Here is a 24,917-nt window from a genome sequence, read left to right as displayed (position 1 = left end):
CAGAGACCCACTGTCAACCCACTGGCGTGAGACACACTCCACACCCCAGCTCCAAGAGCCCACCCCCTCTTAGGAGAAACTTCTCCTTCCCAGAGGGCTCTCCAGGCCCAGAGGCCTCAAGGGCCTCCCACTCTCAGCTCCTAGAGCCCGGCATCGCAGTGCTGCATGGGCTGCCAATGTAGGAACCACAAATTCCTCTTCTCTATTGCATCTCAAACTCCACATCACACTGTAAGCTCTCAACAAATATTTGTTGAATAGAATGAATTTGGTCATCAGACCAATTCCTAAGAACTTAGCTATAAGAAAAAGACATGACAGAAATGAGCCTGACTCAAGTCTGGACAAGGGTTTTGCCCTTCAGAATTCTTCATGGAAAGGTGACAAATAACTGGTGTTCAGATAACTCCAGGTCCCTGCATGAGACTTCTGCTGCAGGTCAAGATTCCAGCCAGAGCAGGTGCTAGGGGCTAGTGCCCCCCCCACCCCCGACACTGGACCCCTCTGAATCTACTCTCAGGCAAGGACATACCCTGACAGCAGATTCTCCCCAGCCAAGAGAATGAAAGAAAAAAATCAGCAGGCTCGGGCCCTCAGGCCATACCTTCCCATGGACTATTTTGAGTTCTAGTTTTCCTTATTTTGCAGTACTGGGGATCAAATCCAGGGTCTTGCACATGATAGGAAAGCACTCTACCACGGAGCTATACCTCCAGTCCCCACTGTTTTGAAAATAAAGTTTTAGTACTAGGCACACAGCCATACCTGTAAAGTCAGTTACTCAGGAAGCTGAGGCAGGAGGTTCAAAGTAAGTCTGAACAACTTAGTGAGAACCTGTCTCAAAATTTTTTTAAAAAGTGCAGGGTGCAGTGGCACATGCCTATAATCTCCGCAGCTCGGGGGACTAAGAAAGAAGCATCGCTAATTCAAAGGCAGCCTCAACAACAGGGAGGTGCTAAGCAACTCAGTGAGACCCTGTCTCTAAACAAAACACAAAGATGTGGCTCAGTGGTCAACTGTCCCTAAACTCAATCCCAAGTACCCCCCCCAAAAAAAAATTTAAAACAGAGCTGGGAATGTAGTTCAATGGTAAAGCACACATGGGTTCAATCCCCAGCAAGCAAAAACATAAAATTTTACAGCCACATCCATTCACACACTCTCTACTGTGGCTTTCAAACTAGGAAAACCAATGATCCTGTTTTGTCCTAGGCCACCGAGTTTCAGTGCCTGAAGTCCCGCCTCCCAGGCAAAAGTCGTTAGTTGGGAAAAGAAGGACGGCTGGTGGTCCCATTTGTACTACAAGTGCAGAGCTGTAGAGATTCTATTTCCACATAATCTTGAAAACTAGTCTGATAGACAAAAACTCGCCAGCTTCTGCCCTAAACCAATCCCATCACAGCTACCAACTGTTAAGTTACAAAAATACAAAAAGAAAACCAAATCTACTAAATGGATGAAACAAGGGAAAGTACATCTTCTATCATGAAGTCTTTGTACCCAAAGAATCAAGCAAGCTTTGGTCATTTGCAGATGACTTAGTAGCAACCCCTACTGGGATATCTACATCATTGCAGCTAAGCTGCAGTAAACAATAAAAATACCCCAACAGTAAGAAATACAAGCAATAGCTACCAGTGACTCCCTTCTTAACTCTAATTTTCTTTTAAGGCAATAAAAAAAAGGGGGGATAGAAGCTTTGATTCACAGGAAACTACTCTGAAACAAACATGCTATGACTTGTCTATTCTAAAAGATGGTTGATACCTGCATTTTGTAATTGCAATCCCAATAAAAGACAAAATACTCCTGAGACCAAAGTGCAATAAACTCTAGCAATACAAAAAAAAGTAAAAACTAGAAGGGGCAAATGGGAATACAGAGAATTGCGTGTCTAAATGTCTTCCACATAGACTCGTAAACAATTCCTATCAGCTCAGAGGCAGACATACAGAAGCTCACTGAAAAATTAACCGAGGTGGAAGCCTGCCCCTCCTTGCTTGTGGGAGGGCTGTTGATTCCATGGAACTGAAGAGGAGTGTGCACATAATAAAAAATTAATTGCTAATCTTCTACCTCAGCCGCCTCTGCGAACAAGACAGTATTGTGTTGCTGCCTCGGAAGTTAAACGCTTCCTCTCCCAAGTACTGACTCTTGCTCGACCGTGCAGCCTCCTGCACAGAGGTACAAGCCCAGGCCCTGCCGGGAGGCCCTCACCTCCAAGTGAAGGCTGGTGGGCCAGCCCTGCCGTAGGCTGGCAGGCCCTCCCTGCCAAGGTGCTGCTGAGCCCGCAGGTCTTCGAGAGCTGCCATCAGCTGGTGGGCTTCCTGCCACAGTGAGCTGAGTTCTGCTCAGGCTAACTGAATGGGCGGCCCCCAGCAGGAGTCTGAACATGCCAGCTTTGGGCTGATCAGCCACAAAGACACAGGACCAGCTGCACAGCACCATGCAGCCAGCAGATGGATGGAGGTTACTGAGGGAAGAGCCCACCATGCTCCAAACCAGCCAAGCAACCCAGCAAGGGTGCAACAGAGTCACTTGGATGACCTTGGGCCAGTTGGTCCCTTTCAGAACCTCTGGTTCCTCCCCTGTCAAGTAGAGGTATCAGAGCTGGCCCCGCCTAGTCCATCAAGCAAGTAGACACTAATTAGAAATGGGCTACACAACATTTCTCTAGAGCAACCACCACTGGGAACAGTGCTCATCTGCTGGCAAGTGAACGCCACGTGAGTGTTCTGTAAAACACCTGCTTCCAGACCAGAGAAAATGCCTGGTCTCCAATCCCACCAACGTCAAACCTAGCAAAGACACAACAGATCTCGCTTGGTTTATCCCCAACCAAGTAAGCTCTCCTGCAGTTTCCTCCACTCATGTGCCTCAAGAGGAGCCCCCTCATTCTTGGCACTTAGAAAAGCTATTTCTCCTGCTATGTGGGACCATGCTGTGCTCATGACCACATCCCCAGGGCTGCCCAAAGCCTGGCAAGTGGCAGGAACCCAAACAAATGCTCAAAAAATAGGAAAATAAGTGAGGTTTCCAAAATCACAGCGCTACCAACAGAATCTGTGGTCACGAGGGAGCAGGAGAAGAAATAAGACAGTCAGCATCAGAATCATGCAGAAGCACAAAAAGCCCGGAACAGCCCCACCTCGACTCTTCAGGCCTCACCACCACCGACTAACACACTGCTCTTGCCACCAAGCCCTCTGACTGCACTACCTGTCTTCCCATGGCCACAGGACTGCTGCATCTGTAGTGAGTCAAACAACCTAGGACATCCAAAACAGGGCCTTGCCAAGCAGCAAGGTCTCACTCTGAGAAGCCAGAGAAGGGCCTCTGTCCAAACATCATGCATGAGATTCCCTGGCCAGAACCTTCTGTCAATCCCCATCACCTGCACTTGTCTGAACTCCCTGCACCACCCACAGTACCTTCCTGATGGATCCCTGCCTGCTTCCTGAGCTGCTTATACACCCCCACATGCACTGTGGTTACAACCATTTGGAACTACATAACATTTCCCAAACATACAAGTCTCTTAAGCCACTTACCCTGCCTGTAATGCCCACCTGGCATTCAAACATCACCCCTACTGGGAGGCACCAACTGATATTTGCTCAGAAACAAACCCTGACTTGCAGCTGCATCTCCAGCATCTAGGACAAGGCCTGCTGCATCCTGGATCTCAAGAAACACTCTATTATGGACAAAAGAAGGTCAAGCATAATGTGAGACATCACGATGCAATCCTGACCATCAATCTGAAGGCAAACCCCACTGTCCCCACAGTCACCCACCCCCACCATACTAGCACCTGTGTGTGGGAACAGGATCCGCACAGGAGGACCTGGCAGGGAAGTGGAGAGCCTGAGGCAGACAGGATCCAGCCTGGTAATTCCACAGGCACTCTGGGGCTCCCTTGTGCCTGCAGGAACCCCTCAACCTCTGGTAGCAGTAGACAGTGGGAAGTGTTCACCAAGTCTCAGGTACATACATAAATGCAAGAGGTTGCCCCTCAAATTCACCCTAGAGCCCCAGAGGAGCTGGATGTCAGCATGCCAAGTTTCCCCAGGAGGTTAACAGACTCAGGTGCTAGATGGACACAGACACCATTCAGGGTCTCAGCCCCTCCTGCTTAACCTCCAAAGTCACAGTTATAGCCCCCGCTTTGGCCCACTCACTCTACCTGGTCCACCCTGACCTTTGGCATCTCTCATTTTCAACAATGCAGGTAAATAGCAGGACAGGGAAGGAGATTCCTCTTCAGACTGAACATATGCACAAAGAAAGTCCATTCAAGGAGATATAGAGACTTTCTGAGGTGCTGGGTTCAGGAATGTCCCCAGGGCACCTTGCTGCCAGGGCTATTCTCACCCCAACAGGAGACAGTCACCAACAAACACAACAGCCACCACCTACCAATCACTCTGTAGACACCTGACACGCATGCCACATGCTTAGATGCCATCTTCCTCCTACAGTCCAGAAACCAGAACCCAAGCCAGAGGCAGGTAAGTCAAGGCCTCTCCTCAGGCCCAAAGCACACTCCCACAACAAACCCTCCAAGTCTGCCCAGGGTATCTGCTCTCGCCAACCCCAGCTCCTTCACAGGCCTCCCATCACTCCTATTACTGAGCAAATAAGTACCAGACACTCTGCTGTCCCCAAATAGCAGGACACATATATGCTTTCCAGAAGGCCCAAGAGCAACCAAGGTACTTTCAACATCCATGAGTACTTCCCCCTGGGTCCAGAGTGCAGGCCACAAATGCTGGGCCTTCTCCCAGGCTGTAAGATAGCCACTGTCCACGAGGCAGACACTGACTCACTCCGCCACAGAGGATTTCCCTCTTGCCCACTGTATGACATTTGCAGCAAGGCTGACAGTCACAGGCTCTCATGACCACCTGTCTGTCAGACCCTCTGGCTCCCTCCAGGCTCTTGCCCCTCTCTAACTCCAAGTAACAGAGTAACTGCTCCAATACCCCAGCCACCAGGAGAACAGAGAGACCATAGGATGCCAGGGTGCACAGACTAAGGACAGATACACTGTGGTGTGTGCAAGTTGAAGACAAGAGACAGGTCTTCCCTCCACATTCCTCCCTGCAGCATCCCTCTGGGCCAGAGCACACCCGTACGGTATCAGCTTGATGGTACCCCAACACACTTCCCTCTCAACTAAGACTCCTCACAGAACACCTAAGAAGAGATCTGTGTCAAAACAGTATCCCCAAAGTTGGGAGACTCTACTCCCGAAAGAAAACAAAATCTGCACAATAATCAAAAAAGTTCTCAATCCATCTTCTAGATACACCACAGGCTGCAGGACCTCCCAGGACTTCCTGCTCCTGAGTCCTGGTCCTGCAGGATGGCCTCTTCAGCTGCAGCCCTGTCTCTCAACAGAAGACCCAAGCTAACCCACCACTCATCTGCACACATCCCAACATCATGCTGGGCAAGAACCTGAACAAAGGGGTCCAGACCTGAAGGCAACTGTGCCTTCCAGACCTGGTCCCACAGTGCTGAGGCTACAGGACTTACCCCACGAACCTGCCACATCACACACTGGCACTGAAAATGGTAATCAATGCACACACCATGAACCTGACCTCCACAGACTGTGAGTTAGGTGGCTTTTCAGGCACAGTCTTCCTTTAGACTAGAGCATCCTCTGCAAGGAAAGGGAGCACAGGCAGCAAAAGTCAAGGCAGAAACAGCACAGAACACAACACAAGAGGTCTGCTACAGACCCCTGTGTTCTCAGGTCTTCTGGGACCACTGAATTAGCCCCTCTTTTCTTCTTCAACAGGAATTTGCACTTGTCCACAGCACCACATCCTTGTCCATGTGGGTGAAGTGCAATTTTGGTTCAGTTCTGTCTGGGTGCCATCTGAGTTATTATGACAAAGAGCCTGTCAGAACTACCCCACAAAGGCCCCAGAAGGGAGGGTAGGCTCAGTTCAATCTGGGTACCTCTGTCTCAGTGCCTCAGAAAGCATGCCTCTAGGGATGGGGTGCAGCCCAGTGATCAAGCACTTGCCTTGCATGCACAGGCCCCGGGTACTATCCATAGCATGGCCAGCAGAAAGTGGGGAGGAAGGGTCATGCCACATCTGTGCCTCTACAGATGCACCAGAAATCATCACAAGTGGCAATTTGAGAGTGCCACCCCAAGGACCCCCACATCCTGAGTCCACAATGCCAAGATGAATGCATGGCTACCTATACAGACATATATCCAGGCCCAAAAAAGAACTCAATGCAGATACAAGGAAGGGCAGTGCTATAGTTTGGATCTTAAATGTCCCCTGAAAGAGCTCTGTTAAGGGCATGGACCTCAGTGTGGCACTACATGCAGGGGTGTGGAACCTTTAGAGGCAGGGTCCATTAGGAGGTCCTTAGCGCACTGGGAGCATGCTCTTGAAGAGGACTGTAGGATCTTAGTCTCTTCCTTTTCCTCTCCTTTGCTTCTAGGCAATGACATAAGTAGTTTCACTCCATCACAGGCTCCCACCATGATGTGCTGCCTCGCCTCAGGCCCAAAACAACAGGGCCAATTATTGGAGACTGGAACCTATAAAATTATGAACCAAGATAAACCTTTTCTCTTGGTAGGTTGATTATCTCAGGTATTTGTTACAATGAGAGAAAGCTCACTAAAGCAAGTGATCTACACATAGACACATCCAGGCCATAAAAAGAACCCAACACAGTATGGCTTGACCTCCTCAGGAATGCAAAGTACTTTAAACCAGAGTCCAATGGCACTAGGAAGAATAAGACAGAGAACTCCACTATGGTCACTGACAACAAAGCCTTCAAAGCCTCTGTATATCTCAATGTTCCCGCTGGTCAGCATGATGGGAAGCAGAAGGTCTCAATGAGAGTAAAGCTTCACTCAGGCCATGCATGATGCTGACTCAGCGCCACTGACCTGACCCGTGGACAGCACCCTATTCCACCCAAATCACTCCACACCTGCCCATGCTGTTTCCCACCATCCCTGTAGTCAGGTACCTCATTCACCTCATCCTCCTCCTTTTCATCCCTCAGGGATCCTCATCAGATAAGAGCTCCATGGCCTCAGCAGGCCCCACTGCCTGGCAAGAGCCTACACACAGAAGGCCTAGACTTCCTTCCTAAGATACCAGCAGCATTTCAGGCTGCAGAGCTTATGCAGAACAAGGCATTTTGCAGGTGTTCAAAATGTACATGGGAACTCGGGCTTCAGGGGCAGCTCAGAGCTCTGCACCCAGATCCAATGGAAACATCACAAAGGAAAATGTAGAGAACAAGAAAGACCACCAATGCCCTGCAACCTCTCAGACAGCCCTGTGCCTGCCATTTAAATAATCATTTCATTTCACAGCTGTTAGTACAAACCTACTCCCCGATATGTCTGAACAACAGACTCTTCTTGAAGGACAGCCTGCTCCACAGCACCAGCTTTCCACAGTGTACACAGTGGCCAGCCACCCTCCAACCCCTGCTACACCTCCCACCTGTCTCAGAAGGACCAGAACTTGATTCCCAGGCAGAACAATGCAGGGCTCAGGAGGCAGGGGACCTGGGCACCAGGTCTGGGAGGTTCAACAGCAAGGGAACATGTGCTCTGGCCAGGCAGGACAGCATGGGAAGCTGGGACAGGCAGGACAGCAAGAGCAGGACTTGTAGTTTCTGATGCAAGTGATGGCATGTTGTGAGGAAAGACACCATGGCTCAGGGCCCTGTGATCCAGGGTGACCCTCACAGCCTCAAGGCTTAAGGGGAAAGCCAGGCCTAAACACACCTGCCCAAGACACTGGCCCTCTAAAGGCCACATGTCATCTGGAAGCTACCTGGGCACAGCCTGTGCTCAGCTGGCTTCAACTTTCTGTCAACTGCAACCACTACCACCACCACCACCTACACACAGCTTCTCTGAATGAACTGACCCTTTCTCATGCTGGGTTCCAAGGCTCTCCGTGTTTTCCTGGGGCAGAGAGAAGTCTTAGTACCCTGCAGCTGACAAGGAAGAGCCAACAAGTGGCAGGACCCAGCAGGCCTGCTGAGGCAAAACGAACCTGGACACCTGAAATGCCACTGTACCTCCAATACAATCCCCTGGGAATCATCACAGCCTCCAAGAGCTAAATCCTTTTACCATCTGGCTTTAGATTTTATTATCTCAATTTAAAAGGAGACACAGTAGAAGAGCCCTATCTTCGAAATGTGGAGGAAAGCCCCAGAAAGAGCTTAGGGCACCAGGAACAAAACAAGAAGTATAAAGCAATTCCAGGTCAGAAACTCGCCCTGCAGAGTGCACAACTGTTTGGGCCACAGGAGGCGTCTCTCCTGGAAAGCTTCTCTTCCATGTTCCACCCTGCCACCACATCTGTTCAGGGTGTAGTACAAGCAGAGGGGACAGTCCCATCCCAGCCTGCCCAACTTAACCTGAATAAAATAGCCATGGCCTGTCTTTCTCCTCTTGAAGCCATCAGCACATCAGGGTGGCCACCAATGTCACGAGAACAGGCACCCAAACTTCACAAGGGGCAAAGAAGCAGATGGGCTGCCTCCCTGGGGCTCCCCTTGCTCTGCTTCCCACTGGGAGATGAGGGTTCCAGCCTGTACCACGCCTAACATATGAACACCCCTCTCCCTCTCCCAACACCAGTGAATGCCTGCTGTATGCACACACCAAGGCTCAGAAGACAAGGCCTACCTTTCAATCCCAAACAGCTAAAAGGACAGCACTTAAAGAAAGCCAACCAAACAGAAAGCAGCAAGCAACCAGTTCTACCACAGGAGAACAGGCTGACCTTTAAGGTGCCTGAGCCTGTGAGGAGCTGTCGACTAGCTCAAGAGGCCCTCAGTTCTGGGGCTCCTGGGTGTGGGATGAGCCCATTACAGACAAGGGGCCTGAAGGTCCCTCCCTCACTATTTTGTGGGCTTGACAGGAAAAGCTCACAGTTAAGGACTCTTAACTTTAAGAAGAGAGAGCCCAAAAGAAAAGCAGGGGAAAGGGCCACAAGCACCCAGGAGTCGAACGTTTCTTTCCTCTTTTTCTGATTCTGAGCCTCAAAGAAAACCAAGCCAAGACCAGTGACAAAGGGCCAAGACACCTGACAGCTCACCCACCTTCCCAAGCACCAACAGAGCTCCTTGCACTAATCAACCCAAAGCCCTGGTAATTATGTACCATGAACACACAAATCAGGGTAACGACAGCATCCCGGCGGGTCAATTAGCTCCTTCCTTAGAAGGAGACCATGCACTCCCCATTGCTGTCCTTCTAATTGGTCTCGCACATCAGGGAAGCAGGTCCCCAAAACCTGACATCTGGCCAGGCTACAAATGTTTTGGGAAAATGTCCAGGTCAGCACTTGGAGGTTCTCCACTGACTCCTGGTGACGGGTCAGCAGTTTCAGGTGGTCACAGCTGCCAGGCTTCAGAGCTGACATAGACCTCCTGCTCTCCATCCCCCTACACCATCAACCTCCACACCCTCCTGGGTTCCCAGCAAGCCCCATGCACCTAACAGGTATGATGCCCACCAGTGGATCTGAAAATAGGCCAGGCTCAGGCACAAAGGGACAGGGCCAGGAGCCAAACCACAGAGGTATCTTGGCCACAGGCAAATTGTTCTCTCTGTAAAGCAGAGACTTGACTACAAAGGGACCCGACGCTCGCTCCATGCCCTTTTTTTTTTTGAAAGAGAGAGAGAGAATTTTAATATTTTTTTTTTAAATTTTCGGCGGACACAACATCTTTGTTTGTATGTGGTGCTGAGGATTGAACCCAGGCTGCATGCATGCCAGGCGAGCACTCTACTGCTTGAGCCAAATCCCCAGCCCTTTTTTTTTTTTTTAAGAGAGAGAGAGAGAATTTTTTTTAATATTTATTTTTTTTAGCTTTTCTGCAGACACAACATCTTTATTTGTATGTGGTGCTGAGGATCGAACCCAGCATCGCACACATGCCAGGCAAGCGCGCTACCACTTGAGCCACATCCCCAGCCCCACTCCATGCCTATTTAATAAGGCTCTTCTCTCAATAAGAATCGCTAAATCAATTTTTTAAAAAGCCAAGCCACTGAAGATGCCTGCTCATCTCACTTTGTTGTGACTTGCTCCGAATCTGCTAGAACCTTCCAAAGCACATTACCCCAATTAAGCAATGAGACTCACATATGATGATTGAAATGTACAGCAGTTTTGAAGGGCAATTTGGCACGAGCTATCAATTTCAAATGTGCATATGTTTTGAACTAAAAATTCTGCTTTTAAGAATTCATCCAACCAACACAGCGCTGCTGATTGGGGAAAAACTGGAAACAACCTTACTGTCTCCTCAACAGAGGACTGAAGGTAATAAGAGTCCATTCATACTATGGAATCCTGGGTAGCTCCTCACTGCAGGCACCAAAATACAAAAACTAGGTGAAAAACAGATGCACAACAAAACAGAAAAAGCCCCACCTAAAAAGAAGAAATGCACAAACAGCAAGCTGCACCTTTGCATGCTTCTAGAAAGACAGATGAGAAAGTTATCAGGCATTACCTGGAAAGATGGACAGGGAAACTGTCCCTTCTACTGTTGTGTGATTGGCATCCGTGAACATTAGAACACAATGTCCCAGGGCTAGGAAGCTGGCAAGGACAGCCACCCCAGGATGAGCTCCCCTGGTGGAGGTGACGGATGAAGACCACGCCATACTACTCATTTTAGCCACTCACATTTGCCACATGACTGTTTTTGATTTTAGGCAATCATGCAAAATTGCCTTTCTGCAGCCGACGCCTGGACTCCACATTGCCACTACTCATCCAATGCCACTTCCACAGCACTAGTGCCCTAAGCCCCAAAGACCCAGACAGACTGAGGAAGCCTGGCACTAAAAGCCGCCCAGGAGGTTCAGGCTGCCATGGCCTTCAACAAGCTAAGGGACAGACTCCTTCCCAAAACAAGGCTGACTCTAAACAGCAGCTCCATCTTCTCTCCAGTCCAGTCCAAGTAATCCCCAAAGGCTTTCCAACATACAAATCAGCTTCTTCAAGGCCTCTCTTATACCCATTTTAAAGCTGCAGCACCGCAAGTCCTGACTTGCACATGCCCATGCAGGCAGCACCTCCCTCACGCTAGAGTATTCCCAGCACCCTAAGACTCCCTGTGCTCTCAAGAGAAATCTGGCCTGCTTCCGGTCACTACAGGTCAGCGTTGCCCTTTCTAACACTACAAGTAAATGCAGTCGTACAGTCCAAGCTGAAGTTCCTTCTATCAGCCAGAGGCTCACACATGCTTCTGCGCTCCTCACTGTTGGGTGGCCTTCCACTGTGTGGGCAGCCCATGGTACACTCTCCTCTCTCCTACCAACAGGCAGGACAAAGCTCCTAGGACATCCTTGTACAAGCCTTCGCGAAGTCATGCTTTCATTTCTTTTGGGTAAATATCTAAAAGTAAAATCACTGGGTCATGTTCTAATTGTAAAAATGCTGCCAAAACATTTCCAAAATGGTTGTACCATCTCCTAGTTCCAAAAGCAATGTTTACAAGGTCTGGTTGTTCCCCATCGCTACCGACAGCTGGGAGGGCCAGTGTTTCTATGTTTGGGCAGACTGTTGGGTACGTAGTGGTATTTCAACATGAGTAATTTGTATTCCCCTAATGACAAATGATGCTGAGCGTCTTCTCACTGTCCTTATTTACCATGCATATATCTTCTCATGTAAAGCATCTGTTCAAACTCTTTGGCCCTTTTTAATCTGGTCATCTTATAGATTCATAAGTAATATTTGTATGTTCTGGATACAAGTCTTCTGTTGGGTACACGTATTACAAATATTTTCTCCTAGTCCATGATCTGCTTTTTTTACTTTCTTGTGTGTTTTGAGAGGTTTTTAAATTTTAATGAAGTCTAATTTATCGAATTTTTTCATGTATAATTCATGCTCTGTATGTCCTAAGAACTCTTTGCCAAACACAGAAGTTCTAGCTTTAATGCATAGGTATGTGGCCCACTTTGAGTTAAATCCTGTGTTCAGTGTGAGGTGAGTGTTCAGGCTCACACCACAGACACACTATTGTTCTACAACCATTTGTTGAAAAGATTATTGTTCTCCCACAAAATTCTTTTTTTTTTTTTGAACCAGGGATGGAACCCATGGGCACCTAACCACTAAGCCACACCCCCAGTCCTTTTTTGTATTTTATTTAGAGACTGGTCTCACTGAGTTGCTTACGGCCTCACTAAGTTGCTGAAGCTGGCTTTGAACACACAATCCTCCTGCCTCAGCCTCCTCAGTCACTGTGATTACAGGTGTGCACCAGAGCCTGGCACCTCCCACTAAATTTTTTTTACAATTTCCACAAAAATCTACTGATACTGCATTCTAGAATTTTTTCTGAATTTTCCACTCTGTTCCACTGAGTTACCAATACGATACTCTTTTAACACACTACATTTATAGCTAGCCTTGAAATTGGCCAATATAAGCCCTCTACCTTTTTTTGAAATTGTTACAGCTAGTCTAGGTCCTGAATGTTTTGATATGAATTTTAGAAATCAGTTTATTGAGACTGTGCTGAATACAAGGATTAATTCAAGAGAACTTCCATCTTAACAATATTGGCTCTTCTAATACAAACATGATCACTCCATGATGCTGTGGAACATATTTGGTCTTTCTCACTGTCTCCTGACTTAAGTTCCTAAAACCCTTGAAATCTCCAGAGGGATAATGGTCCTTTGTATGCTAATGAGACAGCTGGCCACGGGCTGCCCTAGGAAACTTCAGGATGAGGCACTTCACCAGAAAGAGCAAGGCAGGGGCTGGGGATGTGGCTCAAGTGGTAGCACACTCGCCTGGCATGCGTGCGGCCCGGGTTCGATCCTCAGCACCACATACAAACAAAGATGTTGTGTCCGCCGAAAACTAAAAAATAAATATTAAAAAATTCTCTCTCTCTCTCTCTCCTCTCTCACTCTCTCTTAAAAAAAAAAGAAAAAGATAGAGCAAGGCAGGATGTCAAGCTGGCACTCACCCTCCACAAAGGAGAGAGCAGCAGGAGGTAGCTGGCCACAATGGTCAATGATGCCATCGATTATGCCTACAGAGGAAGGCCCCCCAAAAACCACAGAGCTTCCAGACAGCTGCACAACTGAAGGTTCCTTAGCCTTTTACCTGGGGGAATCTGACACTAACTCCAAGTAGACAGTGTCTGAACTGAACTGCAGCCACTCACTGGTGTCCATGGAGGACAGCTTGCTGTGTGGAAAACCACAGCTGGTATCGGAGTGCTGTGCTGAGAGCACAGGGAGTTTATTTTTTCCTCTTATGGTTTCTCTCCATTTCCCTATATTATTAGGTCATCTTTAATTACTGTCAGCTGCATCTTATGGGTTCCAGAGTGCAGATCTTAAACATTTTGTTAAATTTATCCCTAAGTATTTTACATGTAGATTGTTTGTTTTGCAGTGCTGAGGATGGAACCCTGGGCCTTCTACATGCTAGGCAAGTGCTCTACCACTGAGCTACAACCGCAGTGCCCCCCTCTACCCCTCACTCTTTTTTTTAAATACAGGGTCTTGCTACATTGCCTAGGCTGGCCTCAAAACTGTGATCCTCTTGCCTCAGCCTCTGGAGTAGCTGAGATTATAGGCATGCACCACTGGGTTCTGATGTTATTGTAAACAGTACAACACAAACAGTATTTCTAATGGTTTGCTGCTAGTACACAGAAATATAATCTATTTTTGTATATTGTTCCTGCATTCTATGACCCTCTTAACCTCTCTAATTGGTCCAGGTACTTTTTTGAGGGGCAGGAGTAATACAGGAGATTGAACCCAGGGGTGCTTTTACCTCTGAGCTGAACCTCCAGAGTTTTTGTTTGTATGTTTGTTTGTTTGAGAAATGGTCTCACTAAATTGCTGAGAATGGCCTTGAACTTGCAACCCTCCTGCCTCAGCCTCCCTCTGCCTGGCCCTAGATACTTTTTTATTCACTCCTCAAGACTTCTGACATAAATAATTATGTTGTCTCCAAATGGAGACAGTTTCATTTGTTCTATCCAGCTTGTCTAACCTTTTCTTTCTCTTACCTGATTGCACAGCGAGGACATTCAGTACAATGACAGCTCTGCCTCGTCCCCATGTCAGGGCAGTGGTCAGTCTATCAATTGTTGTTTTTCACAAATGGCTTTTATCTGCTTATGGAATTTCCCTTCTTTTCCTAGCTGGCTGAGAGTTTCAATCATAATTGTTAAATTTTCACAAATACTTCTGTTCATCTTGAAATGTGTCAATAGGATTTTTCTATTAAAATAATTTATTAATTAATCTTATTCAAATCATTTTCTAAAAAGTAGCACCCTTGGGTTCCTAGGATGGACTCCACTCTATCTTTCCTACCAGCCCGTCTCTACGATTCCATCAGGGCCCCAGGCAGTCCTTCCTGGTCACCACCGCCTCCAACTGTGCACTTTCCGTACTTCAAGTCATTCCCTAGACAGACAGAGCTCTTGAAAGACCAAGTTCATCATGTCGCCACCCCACACTGTGCTGAATCCTTCAGTAAACTCTCAAAGCCCCTCAGGATGAGGATATCATGCTTCCATGCTTCCTAGCACCAATGCTCTCCATCCCTGCTGGGTCACAGGTCCCTGTCACCCCATGCCACAGCATCACACACACATTGCCATTTCCTCCCTCCCTGGGACTCTCAGGAAGCCTAATCTGCACCTAGCCCATGTGATCCTGTGCACTGGATACATCCTCATATGACAGACACAGTACTTCAGCCCAAAGTGTCTTCCTCATGGTTTGTGCCAAAAGACCCACCCCAGCCAACTCATCCAACTCACCCAACCATCTCTCCTAATATCTCTGGGCTTTATTTATCTTACTTTATTTCATTTTATTATATTTTTGTAGTTGTAGATAGACAGCATGCCTTTATTTATTTTTACGTGGTGCTAAGGATTGACAACCCCAGGGCCTCACACATGCAAGGCAAGCACTGTCACTGAGCTACAGCCCCAGTCCCAGCCCTGGCCTTCTCAGACATAAAAAATCCCAAACTGGGAAGGTGATCACTGTCACATTATAGAGAACTTGATGTTAAGCCAGAGTCTAAAGCCACACATCCCCTGACAATCTCAGGAAAGCCAGACCTCAGTTCTCAGAAGAGCACCCACACTGATAGTACCTGCTTTCAGCACCAGAAGCACACAGACCCCAGAGGGCTCAAGACCCCTAGAGAGACTCATCAAGGACATGGCAGGCACTTGACAGGGGAGAGCTGCTGCCTGCCCCCTCAACCCACCCCAGAAATGGCAGAAACTGGGACAAAAGAATCCTTTCACCCTGGTCAGTCAGACCCCTGGTATTAATGAAAAAGTCTGTATAGGAGGGCAAATGGCCCAAGGACAGGCTGCAAAGGGTACCCACAAGGCTCGGAGAGGAAAGTCAGATCACCAAGGGGGTAGTGCCACCTAGTGGTGGCTGGAACCCATAGAGCCAGCGACAAACACGCCCCAAAATCATGCCAGAGCCTCAGCCTAAATGTCAGAGACCAAAACCCACTCCCACACAGTCTTCCTCAGTGACAGCTGGCTGACCGTCTCAGGTCCCTGGATGGATTTCAAGTGGTGGGTCCCTAAACTGGTACTGAGTCGTGTGTCTTTGCACAAATGTGTAAACATGCAAATATGCAACTGCTCCTGCAAAGACCCCAAGTCAGAGCACTGGGCTTCAATTGTTCCCTGCTCCCCTGGTGCCCATTCCCGACACCAGCTTCAATCTCAGGAAGTACAAAGCTCTGCCGAATCACCCACCCTACAAAGAAAGCCCTAATTACTGCCCAAAACCTGCTTCCCCAGAAAAGAAAAAAAGCCAAAATCCTCATCATGGCAGTTCTCAAGGTCACCCCAATATTAAGTCCAGCCTTTGGGGATGCTGACCTACTAGGTCTGAGCTTAGCCCAGGAATCTACTTTCTCCAAACTCCAGATGATTTTTTTTTAACACAGGGTCTCACTATGCTGCCCAGGCTGGCCTCAAACTCAGGGGTTCAAGAGATCCTGCTGCCTTAGCCTCTCGAGTAATAGACTACAGGTATTCATCACCACATCCAGTTTAAGTGGAGAAATTATTCTCTTCTTTTTTGGTGCTGAGGATCAATCCCAACACCTCATGCATGCTAATGGCACCTTTCTGACACTGAATTGCACCCCAGGGCCCAAGCTCTAGGTGACTCTGATGAAGGGCCTCATCTAATGCAGCTGATCTGTATGCCAGACCTACAGGACAAGCATAACCATGGCCCTCAAATCACCTGAGCTCAAAGCCTGCCCCAAGAAGGTGGGTGCTCAGACAGCTGGGTGGCAGTGGGGGGGTGGGGGGGCAGGAATGTAAGCAAGTAGCACAGAGGCTTCCAAGATACCAGGCCCCCACAACAGCCCAAAGAGAACCAGGCACAACACATGAAGCAGGAGAAAGACCTGCCCTTCACAGATGTCCCCCAGCAAGGGAACCTCAGGAGCCCAAGGGTCCACCACAGTAAGGATGGCACCCCTCTGCCTTCCAAAAGGACAGTAACACCTTGAGGCATGTCCTAGGGATGCGATTTGGATCTACTTCACAAGCACTGAGTGGGAGAAATACTGTGCTCATTTTCAGCCATGATAAGAGGGGCCTAGAGTGGTGTGGCCCCTGGTAAGGGTCTCACTAGCTAAGGGGCAAAGGTCAGATCCACTTGCCCTAGATGGGGACACACAGTGCCCGCAGTGCCCACTCCTTCTTCCTGCCCAGCCCCAGGATGGCAACAGGCACCACCGCCAGGGACTTGGGACAATAGGAAGAACAACACACATAGCATGTGGCCTCCCAAGAACCAGCCCGCCCTCATGCCAGCCACAAAACAGGGTCCCCAGACAGAAGGGATGGGTCCAAATGGTTCAAGGAGCAGCTGGACATTCCAACCTGGACAGAGAAGTTGGTGCCATTCTGGTCAGAATGGCAGCCAGACACATCAGTTCTACGTATCTGACTGATGCTAGAAGCTGCTGGCAGACCTCTCCAACAGAGCCAATCAGGCACAAGGGGCTTCTTATCTCCCTTACAAGAAATGTAAGAAATGGAGATGTGTCGGGTGATCAGAGAAGCTCCAAGACCCATTTGGATACCTAGCAAGTTCAGAGAACAGGAGGAAACAAACAGCATCAGCCCTGCTGGGCCAGCTCTCCATGAGCCCAGATTCTGCAGGTGGAGTTCAAGAGGAAACAGCAGCCTGGTCTGTCCTCTGTGACTTCTCAAGACAAAAAGAAAATCAAGAGGCATTGTCAAGGAACAGAACTGAAGCCAACATTGCCAATCTGAAGGTGGCAGATTCCAGAGCCAGCAGTCGATGTATAATTATAGCAAAGGACAGCTCAGTAAGTCTCAGTCCTCACTTTCCCAGAGCAGCAGGAAAGACACCAGGAAACTGCAAGTTTTACAATCCCCTGAGCAAATAAAACAAACGGCTCCTTAAACTTCACAGGCCTGTGTTCTGGGGTCCAATGACTCATTCAAAAGGATCAATCCACACTCTCCCTGAGACTTAGAACACATCGGGAACTGAGAAGGGGGAGCTGGACCAAGGCTGGGAGGCAATCAATCTGCAGAGGGCCACAGCAGCTAACAGGCAGAGGACCACAAAGCCAGTGCTGTATCAGATGAGCAGTGGTACCCAGAAAGACGGGACAGAAGACAGATGGGACTGGTAACAGGAACAGCTCTGCCCTTTGTATGTGTCAGAACATGATGGCCAGCAGCTCCAACATGCAGCCCATTCTGAATCCCTCCACCCACCCACTGGCAATGAGCTTGGCACAGACAAGTTACAGAGGCTGCTCCAGGGGCCCAAGTAGGACAACATCCACTATCATGGCTTAACCCTAAATCCAGTTCATCCCCAACCTCTCAGGTTACAATCACACAAAAGAAATTATTTCTCCCAAAGCAATTACTTCCTGGGCATGTACAGAGTCCTCTAACAAAGTCTGACAATGCAAGGCAATCGGACAGTTGACCCTGCTCTGCTCAAGGACATCTGGTTTTCAATGAAGGCATTACTGAGACTTAGACAAGAAGAGTCCATCAGTTCCCTTTCCCTACCACTGTGAAATGCCTCACTAAACACAGGCAGGGTGAGTCCAAAGCTCCTACCCCTATTTGGAAAGGACTCTGAACAAAGAGGCAGGGCTGCCTTGTCAATACAGAAGCCAACTACCCAGAGAGGTAGGGATGGGGGACAGCGCCCACCTACCTGAGGTCTAAGCCCATGGTGTGGTCCAGATTCTCCCAGCTTTGCAGCTTCACCAGCAGCCTCTGAAAAACAATATAGGCAGGTCTCCTATCACCATGTGTCAGACAACTGGCACAAAAACACTATGACACAGACACTAAGCCCCCAATCTTAGGGAAGGATCTGCCCCTTATCTCTGAGCTCAGATGTGTGGCTGCTCCAAGGATGCACCAAAGCAATCAGGCTATTATTCCCAGCTGTTGAAGCTATGCGGCATACAGCTCATTCCTTCCTGGACCTGTATATCCAAGTGTGAATCCAGCAAGCTACAAGGAACATGAGGGTGCAAAGGTTTTGCAGTCTCTTGTGCCCAGGGTGCAGATCTGGGCAGCTGAACCCTAAGGACTCACCTCTCCCCTCTCCCAAGTACCTCTCAGGATGCCAAGCCCCAGACAGATGGACTCAGTCTAACAGACAAATTTTCCCCAATCCTATGGCAGACTAGGACCAGCAAGCCCCAAGAGAATGGGCCTGTTCAATGCTGGCCCAAAGCCCAGAAAGTTGCCCTTCTGGAATTGAAGCAATTGAAGGAAGAACCACTTGGATTTGACCTCCTGTCACCTCCTCCCATAACCAGCTGAGTGCTACTACAAACCATTCATTCGAGTATTTCCAGATCTCCTCTATGTACCAAGCACATGCTTGGTTATTAACTTTCCTACAGCCAGTGCTGGTCAAGTTACTATGCACCAGGCCCTGCTCTGAACACTTGACATGAGGCAGACACTGTCACTATTCCTCACTCTGCAGATGAAGAGACAAACAGGTTAAGGAACTGGCCCAGAGTCAAAGAGCCAGCAAGCATCCACAGCAGGACTTCAAACTACAAGCAATGTAATTCTAAACCCCGAAATCTTAAAACAATTTCAAAAATAACTATGTCCGGAGAAAAAAGAGAAGAGCAATTGGCTGACAGTTGTCTTTCCAATACACTCCTACAGAAGCTACCTCTGAGGAGGAGCTGCCCTGGAAGGCCCCACTGATGGCAAACAGCCGCAGCAGCTGCTCAGAGGGCTCCGTGTCCCCAAATGGCTCTGAGCTGTCTTGAAGCTCCAAAAAAGGACAAAGAGTGCTCCCCAGGTCAGGAAGTAGCCAGTGTAATTCAGGGCGGCCAAAGATGGTTAAGATGGTTGGAACAGTGGCGTGGAGCATGTCAGACAAACCAGGGTAGAACAGCAACAGAGTGACTCAGGAGAAGCAGTAAAAAGGACAAAAACTCCAGGCAGGAGCCAGGAATCCTTAGCTCTGGTCCAAACTCACTGGACACTGACCCTCCATTTCCTCCTCCAACCACAAGGTGACTTTCCAATACTGTACAGCAATGGCATTTTCCCACACAGCGTCACTGGTAAGTTACAATGACAGATCAGAAGAAAACACCCAGCATGGCTCTCCATCACGTCCTCACATGTAGGCACCGTGTGCCATTTCCTTGCTGGCACACCCTCTGTGCCAGTCCTCTATAGCCTTGAGTTAAACTGCATAAACTCAGTGGCTTCAACATAGTTTCCTATAATACTTAAGCCTAAAATCCCACTTAGTTCTCACTGAGCTAAAATTCATGTGTGGGCCAGCTGCATTCCTTCTAGGGGCTCCCAAGAGAATCCATCTATTGTCTTTTCCAGCTTCTAGGGCTGCCCACAGCTGTTGCCTTTACCCTCACAGCTGGCAATGGCAGGCAGGTCTTCCTCTCCTACTTCCTTAGACCATGCAGCCCACCTGACAACCAGGATCCTCCCCCACTGCAGGCCAGCTGATTAGCAGATTCAACCTTGTCACATGCATTCATAGGTTCTGGAATTAGGACATGGACCCCTTGAGGGCCATTGTTCTTCCTACCACACTGCCATGACAATAAGTACATTACAGGTAACCAGCTATTGCACAAGATGGAAATGGCCAGAGTCCTCTGGAGAGGGCTAAGGACAGTCCCATAGGCATGGCTTGCCCACTTGAACCCTTACCTCCTTCTCCAGTTCTAAGTCAACCAGAGTTTCCTGCATCTTCTCCTGGCGGCCCAGCCTCCTCTGAAGTCCCTCCAGCTCCTCTGTGAGCAGCCCGTTGGTCTCCCTCATCTCCCTGCAAGGCCAGAAACTGTCACTCCCACAGCCACATATACAGGGGACAAACCCACCCCATGAACCCCAGTCGCATCTGGAAGCAGCTGGGCCTCATCCCAGCTCCTCACCGCAGGTGTGCATTGTCTTCCCGCAGCCGCTTTAGCTCCCGCTCCATCCTGGGAAGCCGCAGCAGCTCAGACTTCATGCTCCGCACCACGGCAGCATCCTGCTCCTGCAGACACAGTTTCTGCTCCAGGTCCTGACAGAGGCAGGCAGAGAGGAAGAAAGGAAAGAAGAGTGAGCAGCCAGGGGACACCTAGGAAACGCAAGTCTCAGCTAAGTGAGAAGCCAGTCTGAAAAGGCACATGTGGTGGCTTCCGCCTGCAGGACACTCTGGAGAGAAGAGAAGGATGGGGCAGTGAGATAGCAGTGGTCCTCAGGGGGAGGAGGAAAAGCAAGTGGTGCTCGGAGGGCTGCAAGACACTACAATGGGGGACACATGTCAGGGTGCATCTGTTCAGAATGTGGCCCCCAAGGGTGAACTCCAGTGTAGCCTGTGGAGTAGGTGATGAGGAGTCAATGCGGCTTAGTCAACTGTGGTAATGATCCACTTTGAAGCGGGTGCTAACTGCGGGGAGATGATGGTGGGAGACAAGGGGTCTGGAAATCCTCTTATATTCTCTTCCATTTGGCTGTAAACCTAAAACTTTTCTAAAAAATAAAGTCTACTCATAGGAACCACAAAGTTCCTCTGCTAAGTTATAACAGTACCAGAACCTCGGCAATCTCCCTGGATTAGGCCCCAACCCCAGATCCCTCCTGAGATTGCACCTGATGTGATTCTGGCTGTGTCCTCTTCAGCCACCTCTAGCCCTGCCCATTTGTGCCAGCATCCATCCACACCACATAAATGCATCCATCCATCTGGTTCCTCCCAGACTTATTTATCCAGAAGGAACCACTGGCACACCTGGACCAAAGACACTCAGCAAGGACATAACGTTCTCATTACATGAAGTCACTTCTGCACCAGCAGCACTCCTGCAGCAACTGAGTCCATTTCAACTGCAAGAACAGACTTCTTTGTAACGTCTGTCACCTTAGGACTCAACAGAAGCACACTGGCATTTAGTGACAATCACCAAACAGGCTGAGTACAAACAATATCCAAATTGGTCTATCAATAAGTGCCACTAAAGCCAAGCACAGCGGTGCATGCCTATAATCCCAGCCGCTCACGAGGCTAAGGCAGGATGACTGCAAGTTCAAAGCCAGCCTCAGCAATTTAGTGAGGTGCTAAGCAACTCAGTAAGACCCTGTCTCTAAATAAAATACAAAATAGGGCAGGGGATGTGGCTCAGTGGTCAAGTGCCTGAGTTCAATCCCTCCTACACCGACAAAAAAAATAATAATAAGTGTCACAGAGTCCAGCTCTGTAAGGGGCTAAGTCAAGAGGCAGAGGCAGAGTGACACAGAATACAAATCAGGCAAGCAAAGACTGAGAGGTGGGCTAAGGGTCATAGAGGGAAGGACAAGGTTCAGGAGAAGCTAACCAAGAAGGTGAGTTGTGGGGGGCAAGTGGGGGTGCCAAGCAGGCTGGCAGCCAAGGAGAGCAGGAGCAAAGCGCACAACCTGCCCAAGCAGGCACAGTGGAAAGCTGTAGGGAGCCATGGCCACGGGTCTCCTGAAGGGCCTGGTTGTTACTCCAAAGGCAACAAGAGGCCATGGAAGGGATCTCAAGGCATCATCTTTCTGGCAACACCCTCCACAGTGAAACATGTGGCCTGAGCTCCCATCAGATGGACCTGGCTTGGGGACCCATTTCAGTGACTCTCCAGTATGTGACTATGGGCAGGGTTTCAACTTTTGTAGGTCTACTTTGTACCATCTCCAATGTCACTTTTTCCTTGTGTTTCTAGTGGGCCTTTCTTCACTAGGACACAAGCTTCCTGGGAGCAGAAATGGTTATTTCAGGGCTTGGGATGTGGCTCAAGAGGTAGCGCGCTCGCCTGGTATGCGTGCGACCCGGGTTCGATCCTCAGCACCACATACAAACAAAGAAATGGTTATTTCACTCACCTTGGCCTCCTGGCAGCCAGCACAGTACCTAGAAGATAGGACAGTGGCTAACATCCACTGAGGGCATCTTCAGCTCAGAAAGGCCTGCAAATAGTGGGTGGCAGAAGGGCTAAGACCACCCCTGAGATGCCTGCAGGACACACACAAGGTTGACACAGAGCAACCCACCTTAATCTTCTGTTCTTGGTCTGTTCTTGCTTCTTGGCTAGCCTGAAGTTCCTGAATTTTCTGATTAACTTCCTGACATTTCCTGTTCAGAGAAGAGTGCATGACATGAAGGAACACCTTAAGAATACTCTCAGCCTAAGCTCCTGGCACAAACAAGGCCACTACAAGGGTACACCCAGGTCCTGGAGTAGCCCCTGCAGTGGCTCTCATCTGGATGGTGCTGCCGTGGATGAACATCGGCCACTGACAGCACCCCACAGTTCTCCACACACTGCTCACCCTCCACCAGTGATCACCAGACCTGATGCAACCACAGAAAGGACCCACTCAGACCTGACCACCCCTCTCCCCAAGAAGCAAAAAACTCAGATTACAGCTGGTAAGGGAAGGGTCAACCCCTCAGGAGAGAACCCAAAGCTTCCTGACCACACCATCCTCTAGATTTTCCCACATCTATCTTGCTTACCATGTCTCCCAAACCTAAAATGTCCTTTCCCATCAACAGGCCACACAAACTCAAGGGACGTCTTGCATGTTCTTCAAAACCTAGCTAAGCATAAGATCTTCTCTGGAAGCCTGCTCTGAAAAGGTGTGCCACCCTGAGAAGGAGGAGCTGCTGCCCTCATCCTGGCTCAAAAACATTTAAAACACCCCCTATCCTAGCACTCAGAATCCCAGTTTCAGAGGCCTTGTGTCAGTCCCTCCTGCAGCCTGCGGTGAGAAAAGCATCCAGGGCCTGGCACAGACACAGAGGCAAAGCCCCGCATCCCCAAGCTCCTTTTCCCTCACCTGAGCTGCAGTTCAAGCTGCTCCTTCAGCTCCTGCTTCTCAGACTCCAAGCGCTTCACCTGCACCTCCTGGTCCATCAAACTCCATTGCAGCTCTGAGACACGACCCTTTAACACATTGATGGTCTGAAAGGAGAGGGGATTCCAGGTGGCTCATGGATGCAAACGTAAATTCCCGGCAAGTTACAGTGAAAGGAAGAGCCATCACTTCCTGCCTGTTACCATGGGGTGGGAACAGAGCCCACCCCTGCGGAGCCTACACCTGGGTAAATGAGACAGACACTCTCAGAAGTATTGCAGGCCAGAACCCTGGGTCATAGTCCCCACAAGCTGACAGACAGATCTGGGTTACAACCAGGCCCTCGAGGAAAGCTAGTCCTGGGACTCCCAGAGCAAAGCTGCCACTAGCCAGAATGGGCCTAGCCTCTCAGGCCTGGTGGCCTCTATACCCCTTATCCTAGGCCCACAGTGTCCCTACACCATGCATCCACCTTAGCCTTCCCTCCACTCTTTGGCTCTCATTATGCTCTCAACCCAGAATTCTTCCTCTACCCATCCTCACACCACAATTCCAACCATCAGTAAGGATGCAGCACTCCCAGGCCAGCAAGGTGGTTTAGAACCAGCTGGGTTGGCTACAGTACTCAGAAAGAGACAGTCCCAGAGCAAAACCAGCAGGGCCCATCCAGCAGCTTCCAGGAGGGACAAGTCCACCTGACACCACAGAATAGGCATGTGAAGGAACCACCACTCTTTGCTCTGACATCACCTCATCCACCATCAACCCCTTCCTGAGGGAAAGAGCATGCTGGTCAAGCCAACACAAAAAACCAGCCCTGTTCCTTGTCATGCAAACTAACACATCCTAAATTCCACCCTAGGGAGCCCACACAGAGGGCAAGACAGTGGGTCCAGCAACCTCACCACAGTAAGTCACACTGGGTAGAACTGTAGGGGGCAAGGGGTCTCCCGAGGTGGCATCCTCTGCAGAGAAGCCACAGCACTCCTTTCTTTTTCCTGAGAACTGTACCCAACCCAGGACCCAGGGAAACACACTGGTGCTATTCAAAGCATGACCCTCTAGGGGACACACATGGGGCACCCCATACTCAACAATCTGTATGGTTCACTTTATCACAAGAGTGAGCACCACAGTGGGACTCAAAAAACAACAGAGGTGCCAGGCATGGTGGCTCACGCCTATAATCAGAGCAACTCAGGAAGCTGAGACAGAAGGATCAAAAGTTCAAGGCCAGCCTCAGCAATTTAGCAAGGCCCTAAACAAGTGAGACCCAGTCTCAAAATAAAAAATAAAAAGAGCTAGGGATGCCCTAAGGTTAAACCCCCATACCAAAAAAAGAAAGAAAAAGAAAAAAGAAATGGAGATATTAAAAACACATCCACTGGGCTGGGGTTGTGGCTCCATTGTAGAGTGCTTGCCTAGCATGTGTGAGGCACTGGGTTTGATTCTTAGCATCACATATAAATAAAATA

The 24,917-nt window shown here is 49.1% G+C and overlaps 1 pseudogene across 1 annotated transcript in view; it reads right to left on the bottom strand.

The window, feature by feature from the left end:
- Window positions 1-23,979, bottom strand: part of LOC144371897 (mitotic spindle assembly checkpoint protein MAD1-like) — a 175,704-nt pseudogene extending 151,725 nt beyond the window's left edge. Inside the window, exons 1-6 of the transcript XR_013431979.1 lie at window positions 23,976-23,979; window positions 23,425-23,575; window positions 22,636-22,717; window positions 20,517-20,647; window positions 20,293-20,407; window positions 18,290-18,351 (exon numbers count right to left, since the gene is read on the bottom strand). The product of XR_013431979.1 is annotated as a mitotic spindle assembly checkpoint protein MAD1-like (transcript). The remainder of the gene's footprint in view (window positions 1-18,289; window positions 18,352-20,292; window positions 20,408-20,516; window positions 20,648-22,635; window positions 22,718-23,424; window positions 23,576-23,975) is intronic.
- Window positions 23,980-24,917: the final 938 nt, after the last annotated feature.

This window comes from Ictidomys tridecemlineatus, chromosome Y, assembly GCF_052094955.1.
Source record: "Ictidomys tridecemlineatus isolate mIctTri1 chromosome Y, mIctTri1.hap1, whole genome shotgun sequence".
In the NCBI taxonomy this organism is placed as follows: domain Eukaryota; kingdom Metazoa; phylum Chordata; class Mammalia; order Rodentia; family Sciuridae; genus Ictidomys; species Ictidomys tridecemlineatus.
Note: the sequence above shows the minus strand (reverse complement) of the source record. Positions and strands in the feature narration are given on the sequence as shown.